The sequence below is a fragment of the Mixophyes fleayi genome, chromosome 11 (genome assembly GCF_038048845.1).
Source record: "Mixophyes fleayi isolate aMixFle1 chromosome 11, aMixFle1.hap1, whole genome shotgun sequence".
NCBI classification, from domain to species: Eukaryota; Metazoa; Chordata; class Amphibia; order Anura; family Limnodynastidae; genus Mixophyes; species Mixophyes fleayi.
Window position 1 is genome coordinate 82,281,697 of NC_134412.1, and position 14,425 is coordinate 82,296,121.

Sequence of the window (14,425 nt, forward strand, 5' to 3'; positions counted from 1 at the left end):
GCTCTCCGGGTGTCTCGGCAATCTCACAGGGGTGTCTAGGCCAGGGCCAGTGGTAAGCAAGGCGGGGGACTACTTGGTAATTATTTTGGCTTAGGGGTGCTTTGAAAAAATTATGGAGACCCTAAGGGTGCCTTGAACTGAAAAAGTTAGGGATCCACTGCATTAAGGGGTTATGGTTAGATAGGGAAATCTATTTAGAAATCTACTGCCGCAACTTATCCTATCACCAAATCAGTATGGCGATAACACAAGACAATGAATTAAAAAATTCTGTATTACTTAAATAAAGCATTTCTTTTCAATGGTCAATAGTTTTAAAATAGATTTTTTTTTTAAATATTTTTAATCTATTTTAACTATTTTTTATTTCATTCAGTTCCACTATGCATGCGCGTGCTGGTTACGATATGATGGCAACCCAGTATATATAGTTTCAGTTGTATCTGCAATCATTTTATTTTTTATTATAAAAGTCAGTGCTTGGAACATGCACTTTCTAATGTTTTTATCATCGAATAGCAGAATCATGAGAATGTGAGGACTTCAGTTATTGGTGTGATCGTAATCTCATTTATAGTCATGGATCTGGATCTGAAAACATTTATTACATCCCTTGGAGTTGGTCCTTGATGGTTCATTGTGGCTTTTACGAGGTAATTAAATGAAACAAAATTTCGTAATGCTGTTCATTGATATGATCGCAATTTAACTCATAAAGCCAACAATTTGAAAAGTAGCCTTAACATATAAAGCCTCTCATTCCTCAGATCTTGCATTGTACTCCCCGATGGTTTAGTTGTGAATGAAAAACCTGGTTACATCCCTTAGTTTAAACATAGACAATTGGGGTTACTGTTTGTAATAAAAGATTTGAGGCTTGCTTCACCAAAAACTGAACTGGGGAGAGTTTAGTTCAGAAAAGATTACATGGTCCTTTTTTGTTATTTAGTGTGATTACTCTTTCTAGCTGTGACTGATTGTGAATTGTAGTAAGACCCTAATCATCATAATGATCACCACCATTTATTTATATAGCGCCACTAATTCCGCAGCGCTGTACAGAGAACTCGCTCACATCAGTCCCTGCCCCATTGGAGCTTACAGTCTAAATTCCCTAACACGCACAAACACAGAGAGACACACAGAATATGGTCAATTTGTTAGCAACCAATTAACCTACAGGGAGAACATACAAACTCCACACGGATAAGGCCATGGTCGGGAATTGAATTCATGACCCAGTGCTGTAAGGCAGAAGTGCTAACCACTGAGCCACCGTGCTGCAAATGTATTAAGGGTTTTTATTCACTGGTCCAAGCTGCATTGCCTAAAGAGCATGGCCAATTTCATTCAATCTAGCTAGGCAATTGTGTATCTGTAATGGTGCACCAGAGGGAGTCCGGTGGAGAAGATAAAATCAGATACTACTGACCACTTATACAACTGTCAAGTGCCAATGTTTGGAGATCCATATCAAAGCATCACAATTCGCCCTATGTCTACTTAGGGAGAGGAGTTCTCTTAGAATACACAGTTAATGAGGAAAGAATAGTCTATAATTTGTTCAGTATGCCAGACATCTCAGGCTGGGTACACACTACAGAGTATTTAGTCGATAATCGGGCCAGTCACATGATAAACGAACGTTCGGTCCGTTATCGCATTACTGTGTACGCTTCAACGATGAACGATTATCATTCCAAAGCTCATCGTACCATTTCATTTGATTTTTAATCCAGACTAAACATCTTGTTCAATGATGGAACAATGTCGTTCCAATTCTGCAGTGTGTAAGCACTCATGACCGGCAGTGTCCATAGATCTCTATGGTGTGTGCAGAGTCACAATCTTTTCAGCTGATGGTTATGACAGATGAAGAGCACAGATCTGAAGGTAAATCTTGTAAAACGTGTTTAGAGTGTTCACAGGAATTGGCGTGCTGATACATTTGTATTTCGGTCGTTGGTAAAATCGTTAACTACATCGCATCGGGAGAAATTATCTGTAGTTTGTACCCAGCCTTAATCTCAATCAATATGTCACAGCCCAGAGTAAATAGTACTATTGTATATACGTTCACGTGACACGCTGCTCTAGGAAATGTGTATGATGATGGCCGACATATTCATTTGGACAGACTTTTACCAGTACTCTTCCAGCGACAGCAACTTGCAGTTACAGCAGGTGAGCTGGAAAAAAAACATGGACTAGAGCCAAAGATTTTTTATCAAAACTGTGTATCTGCAACTAGTCACTTCTGGTTCTGGCTTAATTTGCTTTGCAAACAATGAACGTTGCTTAGTGGGAAATACCCAGTAATGCCTCTGTATGAACCTAAATGCTACATTTTACAATACGAACCTGCACGTTGGAAGTTATGATTTACCACAAGGAAAAAATAGGGATACAAATATTTTATGGTATTTTGATATTTGTTTATGTTGTTTTTTCCATTTATTTGCTCGTCGTGTTTATCAGATGCCATCCTACTCATATATTCAAGAAAACAAGTTCATTGAAGTGATGGTAGGAAAAAAATGGTAAATTTGTGAGCGACCTCATGAGTATTAAAGTTAATGACAGAATGAAGATGTAAAGGCTAAAAAGATGGGAATGTAGAAGTAGGCCAGACTTTCATTACTTAGAACATTGCGTAGGTGTGACAATAACAACTATCAGAATGGTTAAGTTTCGATTCCTGGGAAATCATATAGTATATGTAGGGGATGATATGTGTTTAACTGTCAAGAAGAAAGTAATGTTTTTTTTTACTGATAAAAAGTTACTGTTTCCCAGCAAGAACTTATTGTGTACTGTGCATGTACATTTTTTTTTTTAATTTTTCATTGTTTCATGCTATAAATACCAGTGCTTTTATTTATAGGAGATTGGACGAGCACTCTGCAACTGGCCTTGAGAATACAAGCAGGTGTGAATGTTCTCCGAATGTGTACCTCTTTGCTAAGTAAATGGATTCTGGTATTTCTCCCTTTATAAAAACCCTTTATAAAAACCATTAGATTTTTATTTATTTATTCATCACTGCCTTAAACATTTGTGCACTTTAAAACTTAAACATTGTTAGATCCACCAGCAATGTAAATACTACTAAATTAGACTTGTGCATCTACATAATTGGCATTTTCGAATTAATCTGCTTCATTTTGCAAAACTTGCTACACCGAGTTCTTAATTGTAGGCACACACCTACCAAGTGAATCATTAGTATGTTAAAAATACAAACTAGGAATGAAATATATCTTGTTAAAATAAGTTTTCTTAAAAGTTTGTGAAGACTTAATTTCCAAATACAGGTTGGATTTATGAAGCAGTATTATAATTCCATAAAAGCAATGCAAACTATATTGTACAGTTTTTATAGCTTTAGGTAATTTGCAAATAAAGTGCCAAGGTTCAAATGTGCAGAAACCTATAAAACCAATTAGCATTGGCCAATCTAGTGCAAGTTACACAATTAAAACAAAGGTTGCAATTTTTTGTTTGTACTTAGCGCTGTTGTTTTGGAACTCCTTGACCTTTTTTTTGTGACAGTTAAGTTGATTTTACAGTAAGCTTTGTCTGTTTAATCTCGCCCATTAGCCTAAACAACTAGACTTCTAAAGGTCCTACAGAATATATCAACAACGCCTCTGTTTTATCTCAATGAGAGTGGCTTTCACAGCTGTTCAACAATGCCAAGGAACAGTTGTGATATGATAAATTGGTGTGCCCCAGGAGCGCAGCACTGTTAAGAAGTAATATTTTAGAAGTGCTCAATACACTTTGATGTCAGTGCCTAAAGGCAACTATCTGCTGTTCAAAGGAAGTGTGATATCCACTTCCCGGAGGTAAAAGATTCTTGACCTTCTCACCTCCAGAGTGCGTCCAACAAAACAGTAATGTGATTATATAAAGTGTGACATATCTGTGACTCTGTTATGGAAAATGCCTCTAAACTGAGCCATGTCCCACGGCATGTGAGTGGAACTTGTTTATTGAGTACAAATGGACAGAAACGATCTTATATTATTGAATGGGTAAACCATATATTTATTTTTTACTAATTATAAGTGTGCGTGTGTTAGGGAATTTAGACTGTAAACTCCAATAGGACAGGGACTAATGTGAATGATAAAATATAATAAACCACATCCTCGGTCCTGCAGCTTTGAAAAACCCCAAAAAATCCAGTGGACCCTTGCTTCCTGCTTGACAAAATAAAAAAAAACCCTTTAGAACACATTGCAAACGGCTCTTAACCTGAAGAACTCCCGCCGCGTAATGAGAGAATTACAGCCGCTAGGTCTATTTATAACCTGGTGCTTTCCCGTGTCCTGGGACATTGCGCTGACATTGCAGTTTGAATGTCGAAATTGTGACTGTCGACTTTGCTACATGTTGACAGTCACAATGTCGCCATTTTAACCACTTAGACTCACTGAAGCAATGAAAAACAATAACACAGTAAAACTGAAAAAAACAATATTTCTGATGGTCGACATTTTGGCATCAACAGCCTGGCTGTTTACAGTCTGTTCAACGCCGACAGACCGTACCCAAACAAATGATCCAATAGGCTGACTAGGCTGCAGGCTAAGACGCTAGCTTTTGGAAGGGGGGGGCAACATATTCGTGGGGTGCAAACTTGTGACAGGGAGAAGTATAAACCAAAATTAATATTAAAATATAAGAGAAGAGCTGTCCACAATAAAAAGAAAACATGAACTAAAAATGTAGCAAGATTTTAATCTTGATGTAATTCCATTCGTCCAAGGCTGAAGACAATGAGCCATCCATGGGCGGGTGCTTGCGGATAAGCAAGTAGGAGAGACAGGGATGGGGACAGGAGCAGGAAGGACAGTCCCCTACACATCCACCCATTTGTTTCATCATCAACATTTATTTATATAGTGGCAGCAAATTCCGTAGCGCTTTACAATTGGTTTGTTTTTGCCTTCTTTTTGCTATACAGTTCTGATTTTAAAGAAAAGGAAATTGAGAAAAATTGCAGTGACCCTTTTAAAAAATAAAATATTTACTTACATTTTCACATTTACGTAAAGTATGCCCATAACACTTAACCAAAATAAATATAAACACTTTGTAAATCTGTTTTTTCTTTAATGTTGAAAATGTTGAATATATTTTTCAAAGCAAATAAGTCAGATAACGGATATAAAGGATAAACACTCAGAGGTACGTTGCACCAACAATCATTTAATGACTCAACATCTCGCTCTGCAATCAGTCCATCCTCAAGAGTCATGGCTTACCAGCACAAGATAAGAGCCTGTGTATCCTCCGCTTTACGCTTCTCCAGAATTTCCAAATGCATCTCAATGAACCCATTTCCCTAATCTTACACAATAAAATATTCCCAGAAATAGAACATTTTGTATATTACTGTACAGTATTTATTTGTATTGCTGTAAATTACTGTAAGTGTTCAATGTAGTACATTATTTCATGTTTTAGTAATGCAAAAGATAAAAATAAAGTTCTGTTTTACTGCTGATGTGTTTTTTCATAAATCAAATATGTGTAGATACTTTATATATATTGTAACAGACTGCTTAATACAATAGACCGCTGTGGTCAATAGAAAATTGCATATTTCATTCCAGATTTTATCAACTTTTGGGGGGGTTTAAACTTTCCCCCCATTTTACAAATGGATTTTTAAATCAAAATTTCCTTGTCCATTGATCCATGAAAAACTGTAAAATAGGAGCTTGATTGTATACTCTTCACTATCAAGTATGTGTCACAAACCACCTAAGATACTATAAATATATATATATATATATATATATATATATATATATATATATATATATACACATGTGTGTGTGTGTGTGTATATATATATATATATAAAATATGTGTGTGTGTATATATATATATCTATATATATATATGTGTGTGTATATGTATATATATGTGTATATATATGTATATGTATATATGTGTGTGTATATATATATATATATATATATATATATATATTGAGTATTAGTATGAAAAAGGACAGCAAATGATATGCAAAATAAAAAGACAGGCTGCAACTTCCCTAAACTGTTGCCACAAAGTTGGAAGCATAGCATTGGGGCAGCACAGTGGCCTAGTGACTGGGGTCATGAGTTTGATTCCCGACCATGGACTTATCTGTGTGGAGTTTGTACGTTCTCCCTGTGTTTGCGTGGGTTTCCTCTGGGTGCTCCAGTTTCCTCCCACACTCCAAAAACATACTGGTAGGTTAATTGGCTGCAATCAAAATTGACCATAGTCTCTCCCTCTTTGTCTGTCTGTCTCCCTCTCTGTCTGTGAGTGTGTGTCTAGGGAATTTAGGCTGTAAGCTCCAATGGGGCAGGGACTGATGTGAATGAGTTCTCTGTACAGCGCTGCGGAATTAGTGGCGCTATATAAATAATGATGATGATGATGATAGCATTGTCTAAAATGACTTGGTATACTGAAGCATTAAGATTGCCCTTTATTGGAGATAAGGGGCCTAGCCCAAACCCTGAAAAACAGCCCCATACCATTATCCCTCCTCAACCAAACGTTACAGTTGGCATAATGCAGTCAGGCAGGTAACATTCTCCTGACATCCACCAAACCCAGACTTGCCCATCTGCCAGCCAAACAGAGTAGTGTGATTCGTCACTCCACAGAACACGTTTCCACGGCTCCACAGTCCAGTGTCTGTGTGCTTTACACCCCTCCATCCAGCGCTTGGCATTGGTTTGGTGATGTGAGGCTTGCATGCAGCTGCTCGGCCATGGAAACCCCTTCCATTAAGCTCCCGCCGTACAGTTTCTGTGCTTACATTAATGCCAGTGGAAGTTCGAAACGCTTCAGCTATGGAATCAGCAGAGCGTTGGTGACTTTTATGCACCATGCGTCTTAGCAGTCGTTGAACCCGTTCTGATATTTTACATGGTCTTCCGCTTCGTGGCTGAGTTGCTGTTGTTTCTAAACGCTTCCACTTTCTAATAATATCACTTACAGTTGACCGTGGAATACCCAGCAGGGATGAAATTTCACAAACCGTCTTATTGTAAAGGTGGCATCCTATCACAGTACCACGCTTGACGTCACTGAGCTCTTCAGGACGACCCATTTTGTATCACAAAGGTTTGCAAATGGAGACTGCATGACTGGGTGCTTGATTTTATACACCTCTGGCAATAGGTCTGATTGAACCACCTCAATGCAATAATTAACAGTTGTGACCAAATACTTTTGTCCATATAGTGTATGACGTACATGAAAGCAGTTTACATACTAACAGGAGATAGGGTACAGTTCAGCAGAATAATAAAAAATATGTATGCAATTAACAATTAACAAAAAAATATCCGCATAAGACATAATAGGGACAACAAGGACGACACAGAGTGCACTGACACAGACTTAGGGCTAGATTTACTAAACTGCTGGTTTGAAAAAGTGGAGATGTTGCCTATAGCAACCAATCAGATTCTAGCTATAATTTATTTAGTACATTCTACAAAATCACAGCTAGAATGTGATTGGTTGCTATAGGCAACATCTCCACTTTTTCAAACCCGCAGTTTAGTAAATATACCCCATAGGATAGAGGGGTCTTTCCCATGAGAGCTTATCTTCTAAATGCACTAAGTTAATTAGTAGATAGATACTGTCTGACTTTACTCGTAGAAGGAAACACATTGATTGACCCAATTTCAAACAAGTAGGACACAGTGATGAAATAAGCAGACTGCTATGGCATGTAGACTCCTATAAGGTAAGAAACATGTAATCTTACATCATTATTATCTCTGCATTCCATAGTGCTTTTGCAACAGAGCTCCAGTGAAACAGGGTGACTCACCAATGTTAATGAGAAAGCATGCTTCCTTCCTACAAGTCTTAAATTTATAGGATTAATCCAGGCTATTTACATAATCCAAATTCATTAGAACTCTACTGACAAAGTAGTTTATGAGGATGTCTTGATTTGTTTTATTTTGATAATGTGCACAGACTACAAAATAATAAAGGCTTGCTGGCCAGATCTTCTGAAAAAACAACTCACATTAACTGGAAAAAGCTGTGCTGGTATTTTAAAGTTGGGGAGTCAAGGGCCAAAAAAAACAACCTTAGGGGCCACAATTATTTTGGATAGTTCAGCTGTGTGAATTATTATTTAATTATACATAGCTGGTGGCACACATGCCGGTATGGTATCTACGTGCATACAGGCCGTACCAACATGCCCGATAATATTCTAAATGATTTAGGACGGATTATTGTGAAACATAGCAGTTTTAATTGGGCCATGTCGCTATATAAGGCAGTAGTAGCTGAAATATGATGACGTGTATGGTCGGCTTAAGTACTTGCTGTCAATATAGTATTAGAGGAATCTAGAACATATTAGACATTGGGAAATGATAGGATACTTTACCAGGACCCACAGCTGCTAGTTCCGCCACAGTCCTTCACCCAGCGTCGGACTGGCCCAGGGGGCTACGGGTAAAATCACCGGTAGGCCCGGCTACCTTATGGCCACACCCCCTTTTACCAGTGGGCGGAGCTTACCTGGAGGCTTGGCTAACCTGTGACACTCCAGATGTTGTGAAACTACAAGTCCCAGCATACCCTTCCAGCAATAAGCTGCTATATATTGGCAAAGCATGCTGGGGCTTGTAGTTTCACAACACCTAGAGTGCCACAGGTTAGCCAAGCCTGGTCTAGTGGGACAATCCTGATTTTTGGTGACTGTTCTTCCCAATTTAAGGGGCAGGTCAAGACTGTGTATTCTTTATACACACACTGCATTCTTTATATACTACACTAAGGTGCTAGCTGTCCTTCGTGGACTGACCACTCCCCCTCTAGTTTCTGGTCCCACCTCTATGATGGCTGACCACACCCACTCTGGTGGGCCCCTAGTGTTGCAGTCCCCTGGTGGGCCCTTCATGCCCCAGTCCGACACTGCCTTCACCGCTCCCCGTTGTAGTTGCTAGAAGGGTTTTTTTACTTACCCAGGTAGCTAGCTAGTAAATGCTAGTAAAACATCAGTGGGTACGCTGGCACTAGCAATGTTTTTTTTAGTGTCAGACCTGTTAGCATTAAAAATTCTTGTAAAATACACATAAAAACTGCCAGTGAGTATGAGTCCTAACCCTTACATTCCTATGATATATGGTGACTAACCCGCTGCTTGGCATAGATTCCTGTAAGTATATTTTTTCTGCTTCCTGTCCCTTCACTATAAATTGTTCCTCTGTATTCCAGTAAATATTGTCCCTCGCGTGACTTGCCCATTTATATAAATCAAACTATAAATAACTATAGACAAATGTCATGGTCCAAAGTATCACAGAGTGATGCAATGATAAGTACACTACTATGGTATGCAAGCTTCCGTGAGGTAAGAAATGTATTATCTTACATCACTGTAGTATGTGAATTCCATTGTACACTTATCACATGACTCAGTGGGAATCATCTTTATCAATGAAAAGCAAATGTCATTCATCTTAGTATCGTAACACCCGTAAAAGGAATATCCACCTTTCAATGTGATAACTTGCTCTATGACATAGTAGCGGACATCGTGGCCTCACTGCATGATGGTGCTATTCTTTTAATTATATCTGGCGCACTGGCAACTTGGACCTCCTCTCTGGGAGCTATGGGAGCGGAGATCAAGAACGTAGGCAAATATGTCTCTGGCTGTGTATACGAAGCTTCTGATTTCAGTCTCTGCTTGGCACAGGTATATACACTAGTAGTCACGTCCTACTAGATCAGGGGTAGGCAACCTGCGGCTCTCCAGGTGTTGGGAAACTACAAGTCCCAGCATGCCTTGCCACCTATCTGCTGGTTATCTACTGGCAAAGCATGCAGGGACTTGTAGTTTCACAACACCTGGAGAGCCGCAGGTTGCCTACCCCTGTACTAGATGGTGAATTTAAAGAATGACTATATATAGATGGGTGTGTAATACATTTAACAATAAAAGGATGTTTCCACTTTTGTGGACAATTGTTTTTAAGACTTTTGTCTCGATATCCACTGGGATTATTTTGCATTTAAATCATACTCGCCAACCTTATGTTGGCCGGGTCTGGGAGTTCCTGGAGGGCACGAGGGGTGTATGGGCGTAGGGGGCGGAGCTTCATGAATCTCGTCATTTTGGCTCCGCCCCCAGTGACGTAATGCCTGTTTGGGGTCTTTTTACAGTGGTATAAAGACCCCAAACAAGCATTACATCGCTGGGGGCGGGGCCAATATGATGCAATTCTAGAAGACATGCCCCCTCCAACCCTACATGCCGGCTCTAATTTAGTGAAGTGGGCAGATGTCGGAAGAACCGCCAGCTCTCCCGGGATTCCGGGAGACCTACCCGGAATTCGGGAGTCTCCCGGACATTCCGGGAGAGTTGGCATGTATGATTTAAATGCATTTGACCTTGGTAAAAACAAAAATGGAAAAAAAATTGAACATTATGGTAACACTAGTGAATGCTAGTAAAAACATGCCTGGGTATGGTGACACTAACAATGGTTTCTTTTCTTTACATATGGTTTACTAGCATTAAAAATGCAAGTGAGACACAGGTAATAACCAGAAGCGAGATGAGACATAACATCTATATTCCTGTGACATATTGTACCTAGCACTCTGGCATGGACGGATTGTCCTGAGTATATTTTCTCTGCTTCCTGTCCCTTCACATTAAGTTATTCCTCTGTATTCCAGTAAATATTGTCCCTTGCGTGATCTGAACATTTACACAAATCAATTATAAATAACTTTGAGAAGACATTACGGTCCAAAGTATAAAAGAGTGATGCAATGATAAGTACACTACTATGGTATGCAAGTTTCCGTGAGGTAAGAAATATATTATCTTACATCACTGTAGTATGTGAATTCCATTGTACACTTATCACATGACTCAGTGAGAATCATCTTTATCAATGAAAAGCAAATGTCATTCATCGTAGTATCGTAACACACGTAAAAGGAATATCCACCTTTCAATGTGAAAAACTTGCTATATGACATAAAATAAGGATAATTCAAGGGTATGAGCCATTAGTGGCGCTATAAAAACAAGAAAGAATAAAAAATATGAATAAATGTTTCATGTACATTTAAATATGATTTGCTGCTATTCAGTAAAAGGCCGGTCCAAGGAGTAGGCAGGAGAGGCACCTGAACTTGGCAGAGGGATGCAAGTCACGGAAGACAATATTTTGTTTCCTTAAATGTAATGTCTAGATTTGACCATCATAAGCAATAAGTCCCTTCTGTTCCATCATCATCATCAGCTATTTATATAGCGCCACTAATTCCGCAGCGCTGTACAGAGAACTTCACTCACATCAGTCCCTGCCCCAATAGAGCTTACAGTCTAAATTCCCTAACATTTAACCTACCAGTATGTTTTTGGACTGTGGGAGGAAACCGGAGCACCAGGAGGAAACCAACGCAAACACAGGGAAAACATACAAACTCCACACAGATAAGGCCATGGTTGGAAATCTAACTCATGACTCCAGTGCTGTGAGGCAGAAGTGCTAACCACTGAGCCACTGTGCTGCCCAGACTTAGTAAAAGCAATAAGGACATCAGAAAGCTGAGAAATATAAACGTCCCCAGCATCGCTGGGCTGCAACCACTCGATTGCACCATACATCGTTACTGCGGGTGCCAAAACTCTTTATCCCACTTCTGATTCAGCGTCTGTAAATAAACTGTCTGTGGAACATAAAGTCAGTGGTCTCACAAGCAGAGATCAATGGCTGACATTTGCCCTCTGGCTGTGTATACAAAGCTTCTGATTTCAGTAGTAAATATGTTTCCTAAAGAGAACCTGTCGTGTTTCAGAGAATTAACTCCTCACTTAGTGACTGGTGCACTGCGTACATGTCAACAAATGGAAGTTTTTATATGTGCCTTCAGGAGAGGCGTAGAAAATCATTCATTTTGTGATTAAATGCAGGGGCTCTGCTCAGGGGTAATCACACATTGTCTTAGGCCGGGAAGACACTGCAGGTTTTTCAGTCGACTATTGCATAGGCAAACCAAGTGGGGGTTTCCTAGTGCCTGGAAACCCCCCTCCAAGCCTGGGGCACTGTATAATTGAGGTGGCTGGACCCTGCTTCTGCTTCACACAGCTCTGCTCGAAAAGAGAAAGCTGCATGCACCTAACAGTAGTGCATGCAGAATTGCCCATGTATATTATGGGGATAGGGAGAGTTGGAGAGCAGCCAAGCACCGTCTAAAATTATAGCCACGCCCCCATGCATGCTGGTCACGCCCGCTGGCGGCGTGGTGTGGAAACCCCCCTCTACAAATCCTGCGTTTGTCCCTGTATTGGGTCAATCGAACAATAAACGACCGCTCGGGCTAATATCGCATTATGTGTATACTTAAGCGATGAACGATAGTCGTTCCACAGTACTGATCGTCCTTTCATTTGATTGTTCAGCAGAACTTTAAAGCTCGTTCCAATGTCGTTCCCATCCTACATTGGTCGGAAAATTCTGTAGTGTGTACCCAGCCTTACGGTGCCTTGAAAAACGCAGACTTCTTTACACTTGAACTACAGAATAACTAATTATCTTAAACTTGACCGATTCTCTTTAAAATGGATTTCCTGAATTGCTAACGGCTTCATTAGTGTGGTAGGGATTATAGATTGCAAGCTCCACTGGGCAGGCACTGATGTAAATGCTTAATTTGCGCTATATAAAAAAACCTGTTAATAAATATGAAGTTTAAGCTCAGCAGGCAGGCTTAGTAAACAGTGGATTCTAAGCACAGTGAGCATTATATAAAACATATTATTGTTTATAAAGCCACAAAGGTTTTTAGCAATGAGCATAGTATATTTAAAGGTGTTTGCAGGCTTTTCATTTTTTATGTCACTGGGCTTTAAGGGACCATAAGTTTCAGGAACATTTTTGAGTGATAGGTGAACAGGGGTATTGCCGGACATCCAAGGTAGGGGGGTGCTTATTGTTTATTTAAGCTCAAGAATTAGGACTAGGACTCAGGGAAACATGGAACGAGAGGTGGAGGACATACGTTGGTAGACTAAAGTGATGTAGGGAGAAGTGGGCAGAATTAGAGCCAAAATTCAGCTATTCTCAGGGAATCGCGACATTTGGCCCCACCCCCCGATGTAAAAGGACGTGTCTGCACCATTACATCGTGAGGGCGGGGGCAGAATGGCACAATTTGCATAGCCCCGCAGACTGATGCAGGGGCTGGTACATGGTGGTGATAGCTGGGCACAGGCGGGTTAATGTTGATGGAAAGTGGTGCAGGCTGGTCCAAAAAGTGTTTCCGGTGGCATCAATAAGTTTTCTCTGTGCCTCCGGGCCCTTAACAGGCCTCTCCCCACCTCCCTCTTATTCTGATCACTGGGCGCTCGCTGAAGAAACAAGAATAATGACTGACAGTGTGTGAGGATTAGGGATGTCAGTCACAGCCTTCGCTACTGCTGGTAACAGCTGGTGACAAGAGACAGGGGTGGGGACCGGGTTGTCTGTGTACAAGTACCACCTCAGGCGGTGGAAGGGAGTGGAACACCCCTGCAGGTTGGTCTAGCCCTGTGAACATACTAACGTTCTGCTCAGCCACAGATTGGTCTAATCTTGTAAATGTTCTAATCAGATTTCAGAGTACTGCGCTGCCCAGTGCCCTTACAGTGTGATGGATACTGCCGGTAGGGATGTGCAGGGAGTGAATTCCCAAATTATATAGATGAAGTAGTTTTCCACACTCACCTGGCTGCCTTGTAAATACACTGTGTGTGAGCCTGTGCTCCTTGTCCGCGTTGTTAGGTAAGGATCGTCGCCATTCTTCCAGAGTGGGAAATATCCAGTGAAAGCAGCTACAGTAATAACGAGCCTACTTTTAAGGTCTCCCTCGTATGGTTTCCTCCTTGAGGAAGCGATGGCTCTATGCTCCGTTCCTACACCTCTACAACTATCGGTATTCCCAGCAGTGAACGGATGATGCTGTAAGATGCTTGTTGTTATTCAAAGAGGGAAGTGTAGATGTATCAGTCCTTGAACCTACGCGTTTCAACCATGTAAATAGCGGGCTTCCTCATAAATAATGCGCGTTTGACCCTGAAGAAGCCCACAATTTATACGGGTGAAACGCGTTCAACTATGGATATTGCCAGCAGAGCGAATGGATGATGCTGCTGAACGTCTGTTGGCATTCAAAGCGGGTGGTGTAGATGTATCAGTCCTTGATTCTACGCATTTCACCTGTGTAATAGTGATCATCTGGGACAATGCTTGTTTATCCCTAAAGAAGCCCACTATTTACATGGGTGAAACGCGTAGGTTTAAAGGACTGATATACCCATACCACCCGCTTTGAATAATAACAGACGGCAGCATCATCCTGCTTCCTACCAGCA